Source organism: Carassius gibelio, chromosome B16 (genome assembly GCF_023724105.1).
Source record: "Carassius gibelio isolate Cgi1373 ecotype wild population from Czech Republic chromosome B16, carGib1.2-hapl.c, whole genome shotgun sequence".
In the NCBI taxonomy this organism is placed as follows: domain Eukaryota; kingdom Metazoa; phylum Chordata; class Actinopteri; order Cypriniformes; family Cyprinidae; genus Carassius; species Carassius gibelio.
The window spans coordinates 15,375,975-15,392,932 of record NC_068411.1 but is presented as its reverse complement, the minus strand read 5'-3'; the positions used below and the strand labels follow the sequence as shown (position 1 = coordinate 15,392,932).

The window sequence follows — 16,958 nt, the reverse complement described above, 5'->3', positions numbered from 1 at the left end:
TGTTACCACAACCGGTAAGTGTATTTTATTATTTAAGTTGGTGCGTTTAACAGTTTCTGTAACTTATTACACAAAGGGCAACACTGTTTAGCTTTGTTAACTAGATGTTAGGACTGTGCAAAAAAACGAATGTGTTTTTCATTAGCATCTCGTCAGTAAAAACGATCCTGTGACTATAAATACATCTCCAGCAGACGCCCACTTCTCAAAACTACTCCAAAACTAGCGTTTACAGGAGGGCTGCATGCTCCAAGCTGCTGTCGAATCACAACACAGGAACGGCTGGCCCAATCAGAACTCGTTACGTTTTTCTGAAGGAGGGACTTTATAGAACAAGGAAGACATCAGCCCGTTTTTAGATAGGTGAATTGTGTGAAAAATACTGTGTTTTTTTACACGCGAAACATGAACACATGTTATATTGCACACTGTGAACACAATCAAAGCTTCAAAAAAGCGTGTAAAACGGGACCTTTAAAAATAGCAGAACTGTGATCCTTTCACCTAATTATCATTCTCATCTTTCTCAATCTGTCTCCACCTTTCACTTTAAAAGATTATATTATTTGCTTTTCTATTGGTGTGTAGTTCACAGTTATCTTTTCACCTTGATTTAATTTCTTAACAGAGCTTTTTCTTTAAATATTACTTGTACTTCTACTTATGGAGATTTATTAGTCCACTGCCACCTATTATCCCAAGAGTGCCAGTCGAATCAACAAGTCCACTTGTCCAGAGCACTTACTACTCAGCTTTGTAGAGGTTTAAGGGGATAGTAAAGCTATCGGGTCAAGAGCAGTGAGTGATTCTCTGTCTTTTGTTGTTTGACTGCAATGGTATAGTAACTTTAAACAGTCATAACATGCAATGCATTGACATGGATTTAACATTTCAGAAAGCAGCAAGTGCAAATAAAATGTTAATCTTCTCTGTGCTTGCATTTTAAGACCTTTGAAACTTGGATTTAAGACATTTTAACGCTGATTAAGGCCTTATCTTTTCATTAACAAATTTAAGACATTAAGACTTTTAAAGGATCCACGGACACCCTGAGTACAGTAGGGACAAATATTTAATGGAACTGCAAAGATTGTGTACTGGTGTTTGGTGTTTGACTGATTGTGGTGGGCTGTCTGGGCCAAATTTTTGTCCCAGTCCAGCCCTGCATTAGAAACGTACCTAATTTGCAGTCTTCCATTCAAATTCCGTAAGCCTCTGCAGGAATGTTGCTACTCGGGAGTTGATGGCTGCAACTTTTCTTTGTACAGTTCTACCTGTCTTTCGGCTTGTACCGAATTTTGCAGTGCACTTTGTGCCCTCTTCAGGATTGATCCTGACAAAAAATCTAAAAACAAACACAGGTCTTAAATGTTCATATTAACACATACAGTAGTCATCTTTAAGAGATGCGGCCCTGTGCATTTATCGATTTAAATGACATGGAGCAAAGAACCACCCAAAATGAAATAACCCTAAATCATTTAATGCACAGCTAGCCATGGATAATCCCGCTTATACCATGGTCATTTGCCAGCACTGACAACTTAAAACGTCTCGGTTACGTATGGTAACCCTCGTTCCCTGAAGGAGGGAACGGAGACGCCACGTCGGATGACCGACGAATATGGGATATCGCTTCGATAGACCAATCTACTTCGAGTGTAAACTAAACGAGCCAATGCACATTGGCATGCAATTATTGCATCCAGCTGCCGCTGATCACTGCGTGAGTATAAGAGGGCAGCAGGTGCAATGCATACCAGTTTTTCGCTGAGGAGCCGAGCCGGGAACCCGGCAGCTCAGCGGCGGTACAGCAACCATGGCGACGGGACGTGGCGTCTCCGTTCCCTCCTTCAGGGAACGAGGGTTACCATACGTAACCGAGACGTTCCCTTTCAGTCGGTCACTCTCGACGCCACTTCGGATGACCGACGAATATGGGATCCCTATCAAAGCGCCATGGGTGCTGCCCCTTCCAGTGCCCTGTGTGAGCCGCCTGCGCCCCTATTAGGTGTAGGCCGGGGCTCAGAACAAGTAGCTCCACTCACCATTGTCAAAGCACTACCTCACTGGGTGAGATTGGATAACACTGGGAAAACGTACCCGGTCCGCTTGGAGCCGGGACGCTGCGGAAGCCCCATCCTTCCCGAAGGAGGTCTCGGAGGCAAATACACATATAGCATCCGTTTAGGAGTATACGGAGAAATTTGAGGTGATTAAAACCCTCTTGGGAAGGCAGAAGTCTGCTGGGGAAACGGGCTCTAAGGCTATACCGTGGACTATACACATACGAGTACCGCTTAGGTCTCAATATGGAGCCCAGCCTTCCATGGTTCTCACAGATTCATCATGAAGGCCTGGCGCCGGACGTTCCGCCGCGTCCAGCTGCCTAGGGTGATGGAGGATCTCAACAGGGTCTACAGTACGGACACTCTGGAGCAGTTTTAGCAAGCCGACACTAACCGGGGCCTCTCAGTGCCACTACCCGTTTGAGGTGAGAACACAGGAGGATACCGGCTCTACACGAAGGCTATAGAACCTAGCGAACGTGTTAGGGGTCGCCCAGCCCGCAGCTCTACAAATATCTGTCAGCGAGGCACCACGAGCCAGCGCCCAGGAGGAAGCAACACTTCTAGTTGAGTGAGCTCGCAACCTGAACGGGCAGGGCACATCCTGAGCCTGATAAGCCAGGGTTATGGCATCCACAATCCAGTGGGCCATCCTCTGCTTAGAGACGGCATTCCCCTTCTGCCGGCCTCCGTAACAGACAAAGAGCTGGTCTGAGGTCCTGAAGCTTTGCGTCCGGTCCACGTAGCACCTAAATGCTCGAACAGGACAAAGCAAAGCCAGGGCTGGGTCTGCCTCCTCCAGGGGCAGCGCTTGCAGGTTCACCACTTGGTCTTTGAAGGATGTAGTGGGAACCTTGGGCACGTAGCCAGGCCGGGGCCTCAGGATTACCTGGGAGTCAGCCGGCCCAAACTCTAGGCACGAATCGTCGACCGAGAATGCATGCAGGTCCCCTACCCTCTTGATGGAGGCCAGTGCAAGCAGGAGCACAGTTTTCAATGAAAGAAACTTTAGCTCAACTGAATGCAAAGGCTCGAATGGGGCCTGCTGTAGTGATTTAAGCACTAGAGACAGGTCCCAAGAGGGTATACAGGGGGGCCGGGATGGATTTAACCTCCTGGCCCCTCTAAGGAACCTGATGATGAGGTCATGCTTACCCAAAGACTTCCCATTCACAGGGTCATGGTACGCAGCAATAGCGGCAACCTGGACTTTGAGGGTGGAGTGAGACAGCCTTCGCTCCAACCCTTGCTGCAGAAAGGATAGCATGACCGCAATCGGGCATCTTCGGGGGTCTTCTCGGCGAGAAGAACACCACTCAGAGAACAGGTTCCACTTCAAGGCATAGGCGTGTCTCGTAGACGGTGCTCTTGCCGAAGTGATGGTGTTAACTACCTCTTGGGGTAGGCCACCTAGAACCTCCGCGTCCTGTCCAGGGACCAAACATGGAGTTTCCAAAGGTCTGGACGAGGGTGCCAAATGGTGCCCCATCTCTGAGTCAGTAAATCCCTCCTCAGAGGAACTGGCCAAGGAGGGGCTGTCAAGAGGAGCACTAGTTTGGGGAACCAGGTCCGAGTAGGCCAATATGGCACTACTAGCAAGACTTGCTCCTCGTCCTCCCGGACTTTGCACAATGTCTGTGCGAGAAGGCTCACTGGGGGAAACGCATACTTGCGTAGGCCCCGCGGCCAGCTGTGTGCCAGTGCGTCCGTGCCGAGAGTTCCCTCGGTCAGGGAGTCGAAAACCTGGCAGTGAGAGGTCTCTGGAGCAGCAAACAGGTCTACCTGAGCGGCTCTGAACCGCCTCCAAATCAGCTGGACCGTCAGGGGATGGAGTCGCCATTCTCCCGGGAGCATTGCTCAAGACAGCTCGTCGGCTGTACGACTGAGCAGGCCTGGAATGTGAATGGCACGAAGTGACCTCAGAACCTTCTGACTCCAAAGGAGGAGGTGGCGGGCGAGTTGCGAGATGCAACGAGGGCGCAGACCACCTTGGCGGTTGATGTACGCAATAGTCGCAGTGTTGTCCAATCGGACCAGCACCGGCTTGCCTCGTAAGAAACCTTTGAGACGGTTCAAGGCAAGGTGCGTTGCTAACAACTCTAGGCAGTTGATGTGCCACTGCAGCTGCGGGCCCGTCCAAACCCCTGAGACTGCATGCCTGTTGTACGTGGCCCCCCCGGCGGTGGTGGAGGCATGCGTGTAAACCACAGCATGCCTGGAGATCTGCTCTAGGGGCACCCCTGCCCAAAGGAATGTCAGATCTGACCACGGAGTGAGGGTTTGGCGACAGGCCAGTGTAACTTGGACCCGGTGAGTGCCGCGCTTCCACGCCCACCTCAGGACTCGGCCATAAAGCCAGTGCTGGAGCGGTCTCATATGTAATAGGTGTAAGTGCCGCTGTGGCCATCATATGCCCCAGGAGCCTCTGAAAGAATTTCAGTGGGACCGCTGTCCTGCTCTTGAACATATTCAAGCAGGCTAGCACCGACCGCGCACGTTCCTCTGTGAGGCGTGCTGTCTGTTCGACCGAATCCAACTCCATACCGAGAAAAGAGATCCTCTGCGATGGTGAGAGTTTGCTCTTTTCCCAGCTGACCTGAAGGCCCAACAGGCTCAGGTGCCAGAGCACCACATCCCTGTGCTCGCACAACTGATCTCGAGACTGTGCTAGTATCAGCCAATCGTCTAAGTAGTTGAGAATGCGAACACTCTGCTCTCTGAGAGGAACGAAAGCTGCCTCCGTGACTTCCGTGAAGACACAGGGAGACTGGGACAGCCGGAAGGGCAGGACCTTGTACTGATATGCTAGTCCTTCGAACACAAACCGCAGAAAAGGTCTGTGGCGCGGAAGTATGGACACATGAAAGTACACGTCCTTCAGGTCGATTGCTGCAAACCAATCTTGGGGACGGACGCACCTGAAAATGCGTTTCTGTGTCAACATTTTGAACTGTAGCCGATGGAGGGCCTGATTCAAAACTCGCAGATCCAAGATCGGTCGTAACCCACCGCTTTTCTTGGGTACAATGAGGTACGGGCTGTAGAGCCCCATCCTCATATCGGCTGGAGGGACCGGCTCTATCCCGGCCTTCGCCAGTAGGACTGCGATCTCCTTCCGCAAGACAGGGGCATCGGACGCTTTCACAGTAGTGTAGCGGACACCGCAGAGCTTGGGGGGAAGCCGGGCGATCTGAATCGCATAGCCGAGGCTGATGGTTCGCAGAAGCCAGCGAGACGGGCTGGGTAGCGCTGACCAGGCGCCTAAGAACCATACCAGCGGGACCAGCGGAACCACAGCCGTACCCGCAGTGGGGCAGCACGGTGGAACACAGGGACCCAACTCGGGCGGCTTGTGAGCAGGCCGGAGTGTGGTGCGAGTGTGGGGTGCAGGGCTCACCTGGTTCCACAGGTTGGCAGAGGGTGCGTGAGTAGGGCCTTTGTTGACGCTCTCGAACCGCCCGCTGCTGCCATCTGGCGAAGGAGGAGGATGAGTGAGGTCCGGTGCTTGGCCGTCCGCAACTCTCCGTGCCCTCCTGGGACCCAGAGAGGGAGGAAACTACTCTCCAGATTCTCCGCCTGGCCCTCCTCCAGGGGAGGGAGAGGTGCCTTCACCATCCCCCAGAAAGCAGCTACCTCTCTCTGAGTCACCCGTCCCAGGGCCTCTTGCTCTTCTGCTCACCGCCAAGTTTGACGGGGGCCAGGACGGGAGGGGCAGCCTGCCTGCGCCCAGCTCAATGGCACCACTTGGAGGCTGCTGCAGATGCGATGCGTGAACAGGGGCGGATGCAGGGGGCTGCCCTCGGCGACGAGCAGGCTGGGGCACTGCAGCCGGCGGGTGGGTAGAAATAGCAGCAGCTGCCCGCCGGGGCAGGATGTGTCGGATCGCCTCAGTCTGCTTCTGGGCAGCCGAGACTTGCTGGGCCAAGATCTCGACTGCGTCGCCGAAGAGGCCGGTCTGGGACACAGGGGCATTGAGAAACCGGACCTTGTCGGTGTCCCTCATGTCTGCCAGACCCAGCCACAGATGGCGCTCCTGGACCACTAATGTGGACATCGCACGACCCAGCGAACGCACGGTGACCTTCGTCGCTCGAAGCGCAAGGTCAGTGGCGGTTCGGAGCTCTTCCAGAAGCGCTGGATCGTGACCACCCTCGTGCAGGTCTTTCAGTGCCTTTTCAGCGTGCTCGACGCCCAGACACGTGAGGCAGCGATCGTGACCATCACCCGTTGCCAGGTAACGACCGCACCCAGAAACGCACGGGTGAAACGGCATCCTTATAAGGACGATCCGTCGTCTTTATAAAGACGCACCCGTGAAGCTCTTTTAGAGAAATTTGCTCTTTTAGGAAATGCTCTTTTAGTGCTGAGGCGCACAGGGGAATTGGCCGCTTGCAACACGACAGGGGTAGTGCAACCTGAAGTGTGCAATCCACTCGACACAGGAACGACCGCCGCTGAAGCGCCGTCTCGCCAACACACGAAGCTTCCGAGAGCGTGCTGAACTCGTAGTTCACAGCAGACACAGTTGAGCAGAGCGAAACTAACGCTCGGCTCTGAAGCGAAAAGCTGGTATGCATTGCACCTGCTGCCCTCTTATACTCACGCAGTGATCAGCGGCAGCTGGATGCAATAATTGCATGCCAATGTGCATTGGCTCGTTTAGTTTACACTCGAAGTAGATTGGTCTATCGAAGCGATATCCCATATTCGTCGGTCATCCGACGTGGCGTCGAGAGTGACCGACTGAAAGGGAACTGTTGTTGCTGTTTGCAGAAAGTTATATATTTGACCGGAAGGGACAAATTGACGGTTACTTTCGACAGTTACGTTAGATCCAGCATTCTGCCCACTTTAAATCATACACAGAGATAAAATAGTGCGTAACATTTTATTTAGGTAATAAATTAATGGAATAGTTATTGTTGTTGATAACAAAAAAATTTGTATTGTAATTAACAAGGTTATGACACCAACATTTTAGATAACAGTGAAATTCTCAATTACAATTTCGATACCACAACTAAAACTACTAACTAATATAAATTAAAAACAAGTTAACAGTCATTAAAGGACAAGTTCCGTATTTTACACTTAAAGCCCTGTTTTCAGATCGTTTCTGATGAAATAGAATGGTTAAGATTGAAATTTGTACACATGCTGCTGGCCCGAGAACTTTCGGAAATTTGAAAAAAATTCTCGGGCCAGCAGCATGTGTTCAAATTTCAATCTTAACCGCATTTTAAGATAAATTTCTGTGAATTTGTCTGTTTAAGTGCAGGGAGTCATGAAAGAGAATTACTTTTATTATTTGTATATATATATATATATATATATATATATATATATATATATATATATATATATTTTTTTTTTCGGACTATAAGTCGCACGGTATAAGTCGCATCAGTCCAAAAATACGTCATGACGAGGAAAAAAACATATAGAAGTCGCACTGGACTATAAGTTGCATTTATTTAGAACCAAGAACAAAGAAAAAACATTACCGTCTACAGCCGCGAGAGGGCGCTCTATGTCTTCAGTGGAAGACTACAGGAGCACTGAGCAGCAGCACCCTCTCGCGGCTGGAGACGGTAATGTCTTCTCTTTGTTCATCTCTCTCGGTTCATGTCAAATTAATTTTGATAAATAAGTTGCAGGACCAGCCAAACTATGAAAAAAAGTGCGACTTATAGTCCGGAAAATACGATATTTAATATATATGAAGAGTTTCGTTGCAAAACGAGATATATCCATTTTGAGAAATGTTGGTTATTTGACATTATTATTTAAGACATCAACAGTCAAGTTCATTCACAATTTTTGTACATTAAACTATTACCTGAGCTCAGTGAAGGCCAGGGACACAATATTCTTCAAATCCAGGATATTTTTTATGAAATTTTATGTCCATAAATAGTTCATAAATAAGTCAAAAACCATGCCAAAATGCAACATATTTATCTTAACATTGTCAAACATCTTAAATTTGTTAAAAAAAACAATACATCATAAATATATGGAATAGTATATACAAAGATTGATTAATAATAATAAGATTCTGAGTTAGTTTGGCCAGAACATACACAACATAAATTTTTTTTTTTTTTTTTTTTTTGCAAAACCCAATGAAAAGGCGCGTTTATGCGCGTCTGGAGGTCTCGCGGCGCGATGGCGTTTAGCGCGGTGCGGAAGACGCAAATTCGCCTCCCCTTACGAAAATTAACCATGGTTTTACTACAAATAAAACCAAAAAACCATGGTTACTATAGTTAAACCATGGTAACCACAAAATAACCACGGTTTTGCTATATTAACCATAGTTTAACCATGGTATTTGTAGTAAATCTGTGGTTGTACAAATGGTGGTCAACACGCCAAAAAACCATGGGTTACTACAGTTTTACTATAATAAAACCATGGTTATTTTTCATAAGGGTCATTCACGCGTCTAGAGACACCTTTGACTTTCACGATAGGGCAGAGGTTTTAATAAAGATTTTCTAGAAATCATTTGCGCCAGACGCTCTATTCGTGTTTGGTGTGAACACAGCAACCTCCCTGGCTTTCTTCTTGACATCAGCGGAGACTCGTTCCCTGCTGCATTTGTTTATTGTTGACAGACGTAGGAGTATTTTATCCTGGTCCACTTTTCGTTAAATCACTGAGCAAACTCGGAGCACTTCACCGGCGGTGACTCTCTCCTCGCGTGACATCCTGAACTCGCGCAGCTGGCGGATATCGCGTTTTGTGAAAAAATACATTTTGTAGTAGGCTTAAAATGTACATTTTTAAATCTTATTCATGACAGCAATTCACACATAGATTAATGTACATCTGAACAGTGATTTCCAATAATAAAATCCAAATGTCAAAAAAAAGTTTGCAACCAAACTCTTCATTTTATATATATATATATATATATATATATATATATATATATATATATATATATATATATATATATATATAAACATTCTTCAAATTATCTTCTTTTTGTATTACACAAAAGAAAGTCATACAGGTTTGGAATGACATGGGGTGTGAATACATGATATACATGAATTTTAATTTTGGGTTAACTAATCCATAAGTAACACATTTTGTGGTGAATTACTCACCTCTGTACCATCTCCAGCATAGTGGATATTGACTCCTGATACTCCAGATTGAACACATAAAAGGAGCCGAAAAAGACAGCGAAAGCACTGGCAAAGTTATGAAGTTGGTTAGCTTCATAGAAGACCTTCCCCTCAATGCTGACCATCCAGTGGGCTGCAAACAGCAGACTACTAGGGATGATGCGATGACGGATTTTTTCCACCGGTTAATCGACGTGTTAAAAAAACGGTAATCCCGGTGTTCCCGGGGTTGCATGTAGGGGATTTCGGGTGGCCGAAAATGCGGTCGTGCAGACGTGCACACTTCTCAATTTACGTTCACTTTAATTAGCGGCAATTCAGTAGCATTTGTTTGAATTAATCATGGGTTAAATTTATTTTATTCTTAATAAAAATACACAAAACAATAAGACACTCGCTTGTATTACACACACCTTTATTGCAAAATGAATAATAACACAAAAACTAAACAAAAGCACTTATGAAACACCTTTAAAGTGCATTTATTAACAAAACGAACCACTGCACACATCGTGCAAGTATCAAACAAGAAATTATATATAAAAAAATTCACTATTCGTTAAATAAAGTGCCTGCCTTTTTCAGCAAAGAAAAGAAAAAAGAACCCACCGCACAACCATCGAATATGAAACGAACGAACATCAAATACTTTGTTAAATAAGGTAGCCAACCCGAATAATCACTGGACACTTAAGTGCAAAAAAAATAAAATAAAAAAAACACTGCTCCACTTATCGAAGGCTGTGTTTGTGTGTCAGGCTTTTGTGGTCGATTTTTTTTGCCGCTGGACCCATCTTGGCCGCTTCATTTTTGTTGTGTGTTGAAGATGTGCGTGTAAATTCGAAGTGTTACCTCCGGATGCTGCCACTTTCATCAGGCAAAGTTTACAGGTTGCCTCGTTAATGTTGATGTCACGGAGTGACTTTGAGGGCGGAACCAAAAGTAAGAGGAGAAGTTCCGCCCAGACCGAAATGTGTAAGCCCTTGTCACTCCCAGAAACTCCGGACGCCCCAAATCAAGGGGAAATCTTCATCAGGTGTGTTCAATGACGTGGCGATTGCAGACAGGGCAGTTTGGGAGTATAAAGAGAGCATTGAGGATACAGGAAGGAGTGTTGTTTTGCTTCCCAAGGAACGCCACGAGTGAGTAGAGCAAAGCAGATGAGAGCAATTATGGAGTCGCTAAGCGAATTGGAGGATTTGAAAACGGCTACTGGAACAGGTTTGCCAAAGCGAAGTTTGTGGGAAAAAAGTCATACTCTCTCGTGTCTGTTGTATGAAGGTCCCGCAGGGAAATGGTGCCATTGTGGAACAACGATAACACCAATATCTGGATGAGAAAGGGAGCGGGAGAAGATCAGTATCACGAAGACTGAGTACATTGGATTGTTTACATCATTGCTCATACTTGGATATGGATAACTAATATCTGCTGGAGCGATTAACCGCTTGTTGAGCGGCCCCATCGTGGAGGACGAGACGAGTGGGTGAGCAGAAGTAGAGTGGGGGTGAATGGATGTTATTTGGCTGTGGCCACATCATAAAGTTTGGAGCACTTACTGTGCCAGCGACCGTTATCTCCTCCAGGACGAAATCCGACCGGGCGTGGAGTACCGACCTTAAAAATCACTGAAGTGTGTGTAGTGCAGTGGGTGAGTCTGTCTTTGAAGTGTGTACACCGAACTTTTGCTGTGCCGTGTCCTTGTTGTCTGTACTCGCCCTCCAGGCCTGGGAAAAGTTCCTGTTGGAGAGAACGTAGGCTGTCGTGGCGGTGCCCACCTATCCCACCTACGCCCGCCTATAACTCCGTTCCCCGTATCTAGCCTGAAGGAGGTGAAGCGTGAATGCAAAACAAGGTATTGTGCGGATATTGTGGGGAAAGCTAAAAGCTATTGACCTTAAATACGCTCTGTAAGCCCAGCGTGAAGATACAGTCACTTTGAATACTTACCCGTCTGCACGAGCTAAAAGCTATTGACCTTGAATACACCCTGTAAAGCCCAGCGTGAAGATAGTTACTTGTTGAATACTTATCCGTCTGCACGAGTTAAAAGCCATTGACCTTGAATACGGTCTGTAAGCCCAGTGTGAAGAGTCCGTCACCTTGCTCAATACCTACCTGTGCTACGAGTAAAAAGTTACTCCCTTCGAATACACCGGTGTACACCCAGGGGAATGACCTAGTTACCTTGCTACATCCTTACCTCTGTTACTTACCTGTGCCCTCAGGGACTTGTGTGTTACCTTGTACTTACCTAGGAGGTCTATGGGAGTGGAGGAGCTGTCCAGACGCTGGTGAAGTACAACCCAAAGAGCAACGAATATAGGAACAATTCTTCTCCGTTTTACCCATTACTCATCGTGTGTTTCTGTTGCCTTCAGGAGAAGAGAAGGGCGCCACGGGAAATCAAGCCGCTAAGGAAGGACTTAGGATCAGTCAGGAGATTGGTGGGAGTTCTGTGAAAGGACGAAAGAGCCCTTTGCCCCCCCTCCCCTTGTGATTACTTCCCAACGACCTCCAGATTTCTCAGGCCCAGTCCCCTCCTGTCAAGAGACGAAAAATCCAAATTTTAGATTCCCCTTTCTCCTTTCCTAAATTATCTTTTTAAATAAAGTTGTTTTAAATTATCCTTAACTCATCTCGTGTGTCTGGTCATTGAGGTGTTCTTGGGACCTCCTCAAGGTGGAAGCTAGGAAGGGGCGTGACTCGCAACACCTGTGGTCCGCTCCGACCTGTGACATTTTCAGGTTCCCTGTTGGCATTTGGTTTGAATCCAAAATATTTCCAAATAGGTGCTTTTGCATTTTGCTTTGAAACCAGATCTTCCGCCATCCTTTGCCAGTTAGCTCGCCTCAATCTCCTCAAATGATAAATGAAATCGGACACCTGCTGCTTTACTGTGGCGCTCGTTATGCTTACGCTAAATTACGAAGGCACGTAGTCACTAACTGAATTAAGTGCTTTATTGCTATTGAGAAAGAAGAGTTGTCGTCATGGCACAAAGCCCCTCCCTCTATCACAGTCTCCGCCATGTTGGCAGGATATCGTGGCGAAACAGGATTGTTTACATGTGGTGTTAACTCGGTAGTAGAGGAGGTTTTCGCAATTCTGCACTGTTTTACCATGCCTGGAAGTTACTGCTGCGTTTAAAAACTGCTCCAGTACCTCACATGATACATATGGAAAACATAGGAACAATGGAATACAGTTTTTTTTTTTTTTAGTGACACCAACTGCAAAACAGCGGTATTTGGAGAAGCTCTCAAGCATCCAAAATATCGACCCATACGAGCTCCCTGCAGCAGCACAGAGACCTGGACCATTTACCTCCATGCACACATATGGACATTGGGAATTATATTGTTTTTGGTTTAAGTTCCTACACAATGCAGGAGTTTAAAAGCCACAAGTCTTTGGAAAGTTACGAAGCTTTCTGCTGTGGATGGGTCCATCTACAGAAGGTGATGAAAACAACGTTGTACTGGCAAAAGTAACATTAAGTTTATTCACATGCGTTTTAGTGTATTGTAATTACATTGCATTTAGAATGCACTTCTTGACCAAAATGACAAAGTAATTAACTGCGACTGTTTCATAAACACTAGATTGTAACGAGATGTCCAATGTATACGAAGGTTTCCAACATGTTTTGATGTAGGCTAAAGCTGTGTATGTTTAGTTATGATTTGATTTTAACCCAATGACACATACTGTACCTGTCAGGGAAAGGAACAGGACCCAACTGCGGTAGAATGAATGAGGCGTTTTGAGTTACTCAGAGGACTTAATCCGTTGGAGCACCAGACAGTCAGCGCTCTGCATGTACAGCCAGCTCGAAGATCCCTACGGCGACCGCCGCACAGCAGCGAAGAACAGGTGGCAGATCAGCGCTGGAGAGCCGAAGCGTCCGAAGGCAATGCACAGGTGAGTCGAGACAGCCGCCTGGTTGATGTGGACTACTGAGTACGAGAGGCAAAGCGGGGGGGGGGGGGGGAACAAAACAAAAAAAGAACAGCAGGTCGACTAGGTAGAGAAAAGACACAAAAACCGGATTCAGGCAAACTATGACAAGCAACAAGAAGCTTACTTTAGCAACGCTTACGGACTGACACAAGATAGCAAACACAAGGGTATGATAAAGGGAAGATAATCAGAGTAAGACAGGGTGCAGGTGAGGGAGAAAACGTTAACAGGGATAACAAGAGGGGCGGAGAAAACATAGCGGGAATAGTGAAACACCTGGCGAGCCAGCAAAACCCAAATCATGTGCTCCAGGACAGAAAAGGCCTCAGCCCCCACTGAGATCATGACAGTACCAGGTTTTTGTGTTGGGGGCTGCAAAGTGGACAAACCAGTTCTGGGTTGGCAAGAGTAGTTAAATGTGTGATTGCGAGATGTAAATGTCCTGGTTAGATTAAAGCCATTAACAGCGTGAATGCAAGGTGACTTACATCGTAAACAATATAATTCACAATGTCCATATGTGTTCACAGAGGTAAATTATTCAGGTCTCTGTGCCGCTGCAGGGAGCTCGTATGGGTTGATATTTTGGATGCCTGAGAACTTCTCCAAACACCGCTGTTTTGCACTTGGTGTGAGCTTGTTCCTGTAAGGTCCCCTTTCTTTCGCCTTATGTTTTTGCATTGCTTTACTTTCTTCCTTTTCTTTCTCGTATTCGAAGATCCGTCTCGATTTGTTCCGCCGACAAAATAAATGTGCAAAAATTAAAAATTGGGATTCCGACTCTCTAACCATTAGGCCACTACGTCCCTACATCTGTCAAGATGAAGATGTGGTCCTCTTTCTCTTGAAAGTATTTCATTTAAAGAAGAATGGCAGTGATAGGGACCTGATGGTTGTTCATGCTTTCATGCATACAATTAATCTGGCCACTTCTGTACAAATTGCTTTACTGGGGTTTTTGCAGTGTGCTTGGATTGCTTCAACAACAACTCTAATAAGTACCCTTCTGTCCTCTGGGTGATCCAAGCAACCTTTTTCCATTGCCTGTAACAGTCGTGCTGGCATTTTGTCCCATGGAACTTGGAAGCTGCTGATCCAGGACTTTTTGGTTTGAGGAAGTTTGTCGTTCAGAAGGGAGTGGAGAAATTGGGCGAAAATCCATCTGGCAGTATAAGTACAGGGAGTGAAACACGAGGTTCCTGACCCTCTGAAGAAGTTGAGGCCACTTGCCCATTTGCTTCTACAAAGAGTATGAAAGAGTTCCACATGAATTCCACATACACAGATACAATATTCACACATTAATAAATTGCAGCAGGGCTTAACTTTAACACTGCCAGTTCCATCAACCTAGTGCCTTTCCGTCAACCTAGTGTCTTTCCCACTGGCATCATGCAGTCCTTATTTGATTACTTTATAAAGTACACAATGCTTGTGGTAATCATACCCCTTTAAATGAAGACAATTCAAATAGGCTTTAATTAAAGGATTAGTTCACCCCAAAATGTAAACTCTATGCAAGTAGTATTGAGAGATTGAGTATTGAGTACTGAGAGATTACTGATACTTCAAGTGATGAGATGATGTGGCTGGTTTTCTTTGTTGCAGATGAATGGGAGAACTCCACACTGAATATATGTTGGAGGACACAAGTAATATTAAGGAAAGTATATAGGGTTTTGTTACCATGAGAGGGAGTTCAACAAAGGAGATCGCAAGAGTTCGGCGATGGAGGTCGCAAGAGTTCGGCGATGGAGGTCCCAGGAGTTCGGCGATGGAGGTCCCAGGAGTTTGGCGATGGAGGTCGCAGGAGTTTGGCGATGGAGGTCGCAGGAGTTTGGCGATGGAGGTCGCAGGAGTTTGGCGATGGAGGTCGCAGGAGTTTGGCGATGGAGGTCGCAGGAGTTTAACGATGTAGGTCGCAGTAGTTTGGCCATGGAGGTCGCAGTAGTTTGGCCATGGAGGACTCAGGAGTTTGGCGATGGAAGTGGCAGGAGTTTGGCGATGGAGGACTCAGGTGTTTGGCGATGGAGGTCGCAGGAGTTTGGCGATGGAGGTCGCAGGAGTTTGACGATGGAGGACTCAGGAGTTTGGCGATGGAGGACTCAGGAGTTTGGCGATGGAGGTCGCAGGAGTTTGGCGATGGAGGTCGCAGGAGTTTGGCGATGGAGGTCGCAGGAGTTTGGCGATGGAGGTCGCAGGAGTTTGGCGATGGAGGTCGCAGGAGTTTGGCGATGGAGGTCGCAGGAGTTTGGCGATGGAGGTCGCAGGAGTTTGGCAATGGAGGTCGCAGGAGTTTGGCCATGGAGGTCGCAGGAGTTTGGCCATGGAGGACTCAGGAATTTGGCCATGGAGGACTCAGGAGTTTGGCCATGGAGGTCGCAGGAGTTTGACGATGGAGGACTCAGGAGTTTGGCCATGGAGGTTGCAGGAGTTTGGCGATGGAGGTCGCAGGAGTTTGGCGATGGAGGACTCAGGAGTTCAACAAAGGAGACTGTTGAACATCCCACATCCCTTTGGTCTCCTTAGTTGTACATAATTATTAACTCAAATTATATATAGGGATGAAAAATAGTTCAATTGCATATATCAATAACTCATTACAGGGCACTGTAATTTACTCATTAATATCTCAATATTCCATTCTTCATATCAATTATAGTGATATCTCTTACTGTAAATTACTGCAAATCAAACAGTGGTTTGTCCAGCAAATGGCCGTAAGATTAACTTTTAACGTTAAAAGTAACAGGTAATGTCTTTTTAATTTCACATCGTAAGCTTTCAGTATCCATATCTGTAGTGATTTAGACAAAGCATATTGCATGATGCAGGGAGACAACATTTAGTCCTGAAGCTTGATATACTGGAAGAGGGTAGTAATCGCACAAACTGTCAGCATGGACACACATGAATTTTTCTTTTGAATTTCCTAGGCAATGAAGTCCAAGATCAATCAAAAGCACTGACTGAAGCATGTCAACCACAAAGTGCACTTGTGTATGACTGATAAAAATCATTGATATTTTTCCAAAAATGAAGTCCTGATCTTTGGTGTTCAATGCAGCAACAAACCCTTTTCTGTACTTTGTGCCTTTGTACACCACTGCTGACACTTCAGACATGGTTTCTTTTGAAAAGCCAGCTGCCCTTACAGCCTCTTGAATACGACCACAATAAAGCTGCTCATCTTATTCATTGATTTCACCAACAGCTTGAACTGTAGGAGGAAACACTGAGCCACTGCAAAGGTAGACTTGAAGCAACTGATGCCTTTCTGCCAGAGTTTTGCATAGATGAACAAAGTTGTGGAGTTTTCTAGCACATTCCTTAAAATATGAATGTTTACTCTCAAATCTGAGGGTCCACAAACGAATAAGAGGGCCAAAGTGCAGAAAAAGTGATGTTTTGGCTTCAGTGGATTGTTAGGAAATAGGCTACATCTCAATTGGACATAATCTTCTGTGATTGTCTTCAGGGAAGCAATCTGATTATGGTGAATTTTGGGAGCACAAATTAGTTCGACCATCCCCTTTAGTTGAAGACACAACTGCCAGACTTGACTATCCATTGGATTATGTATCCTATTGCCAACTAACAATGGCAACATTCGTAACAGACACCAGTTCTTTGCTGCAGAGCTAAAAGCCTCTTGCCATCAGCCTTCACCTCACAAGGTTTGTTGAGACCATCACTTCCTAAGTATTTAAATTGTGTGATGCATCTATTTAGTTGAGCATATGTGAACTGTTTTTCTTGTTTCACCAGATGATCAAAATACAATGCC

General features: G+C 46.3%; 1 protein-coding gene and 1 long non-coding RNA gene across 5 annotated transcripts in view; one reads left to right on the top strand and one right to left on the bottom strand.

Moving 5' to 3' along the window:
• ephb6 (eph receptor B6) overlaps nucleotides 1–16,958 on the bottom strand; it is a 140,403-nt gene that overhangs the window by 52,722 nt on the left and 70,723 nt on the right. The window lies entirely within an intron of this gene.
• LOC127974625 (uncharacterized) lies at nucleotides 10,345–11,842 on the top strand. The gene is made up of 4 exons (XR_008157333.1): nucleotides 10,345–10,694; nucleotides 10,795–11,063; nucleotides 11,437–11,502; nucleotides 11,590–11,842. It is a non-coding gene; the product is annotated as an uncharacterized LOC127974625 (long non-coding RNA).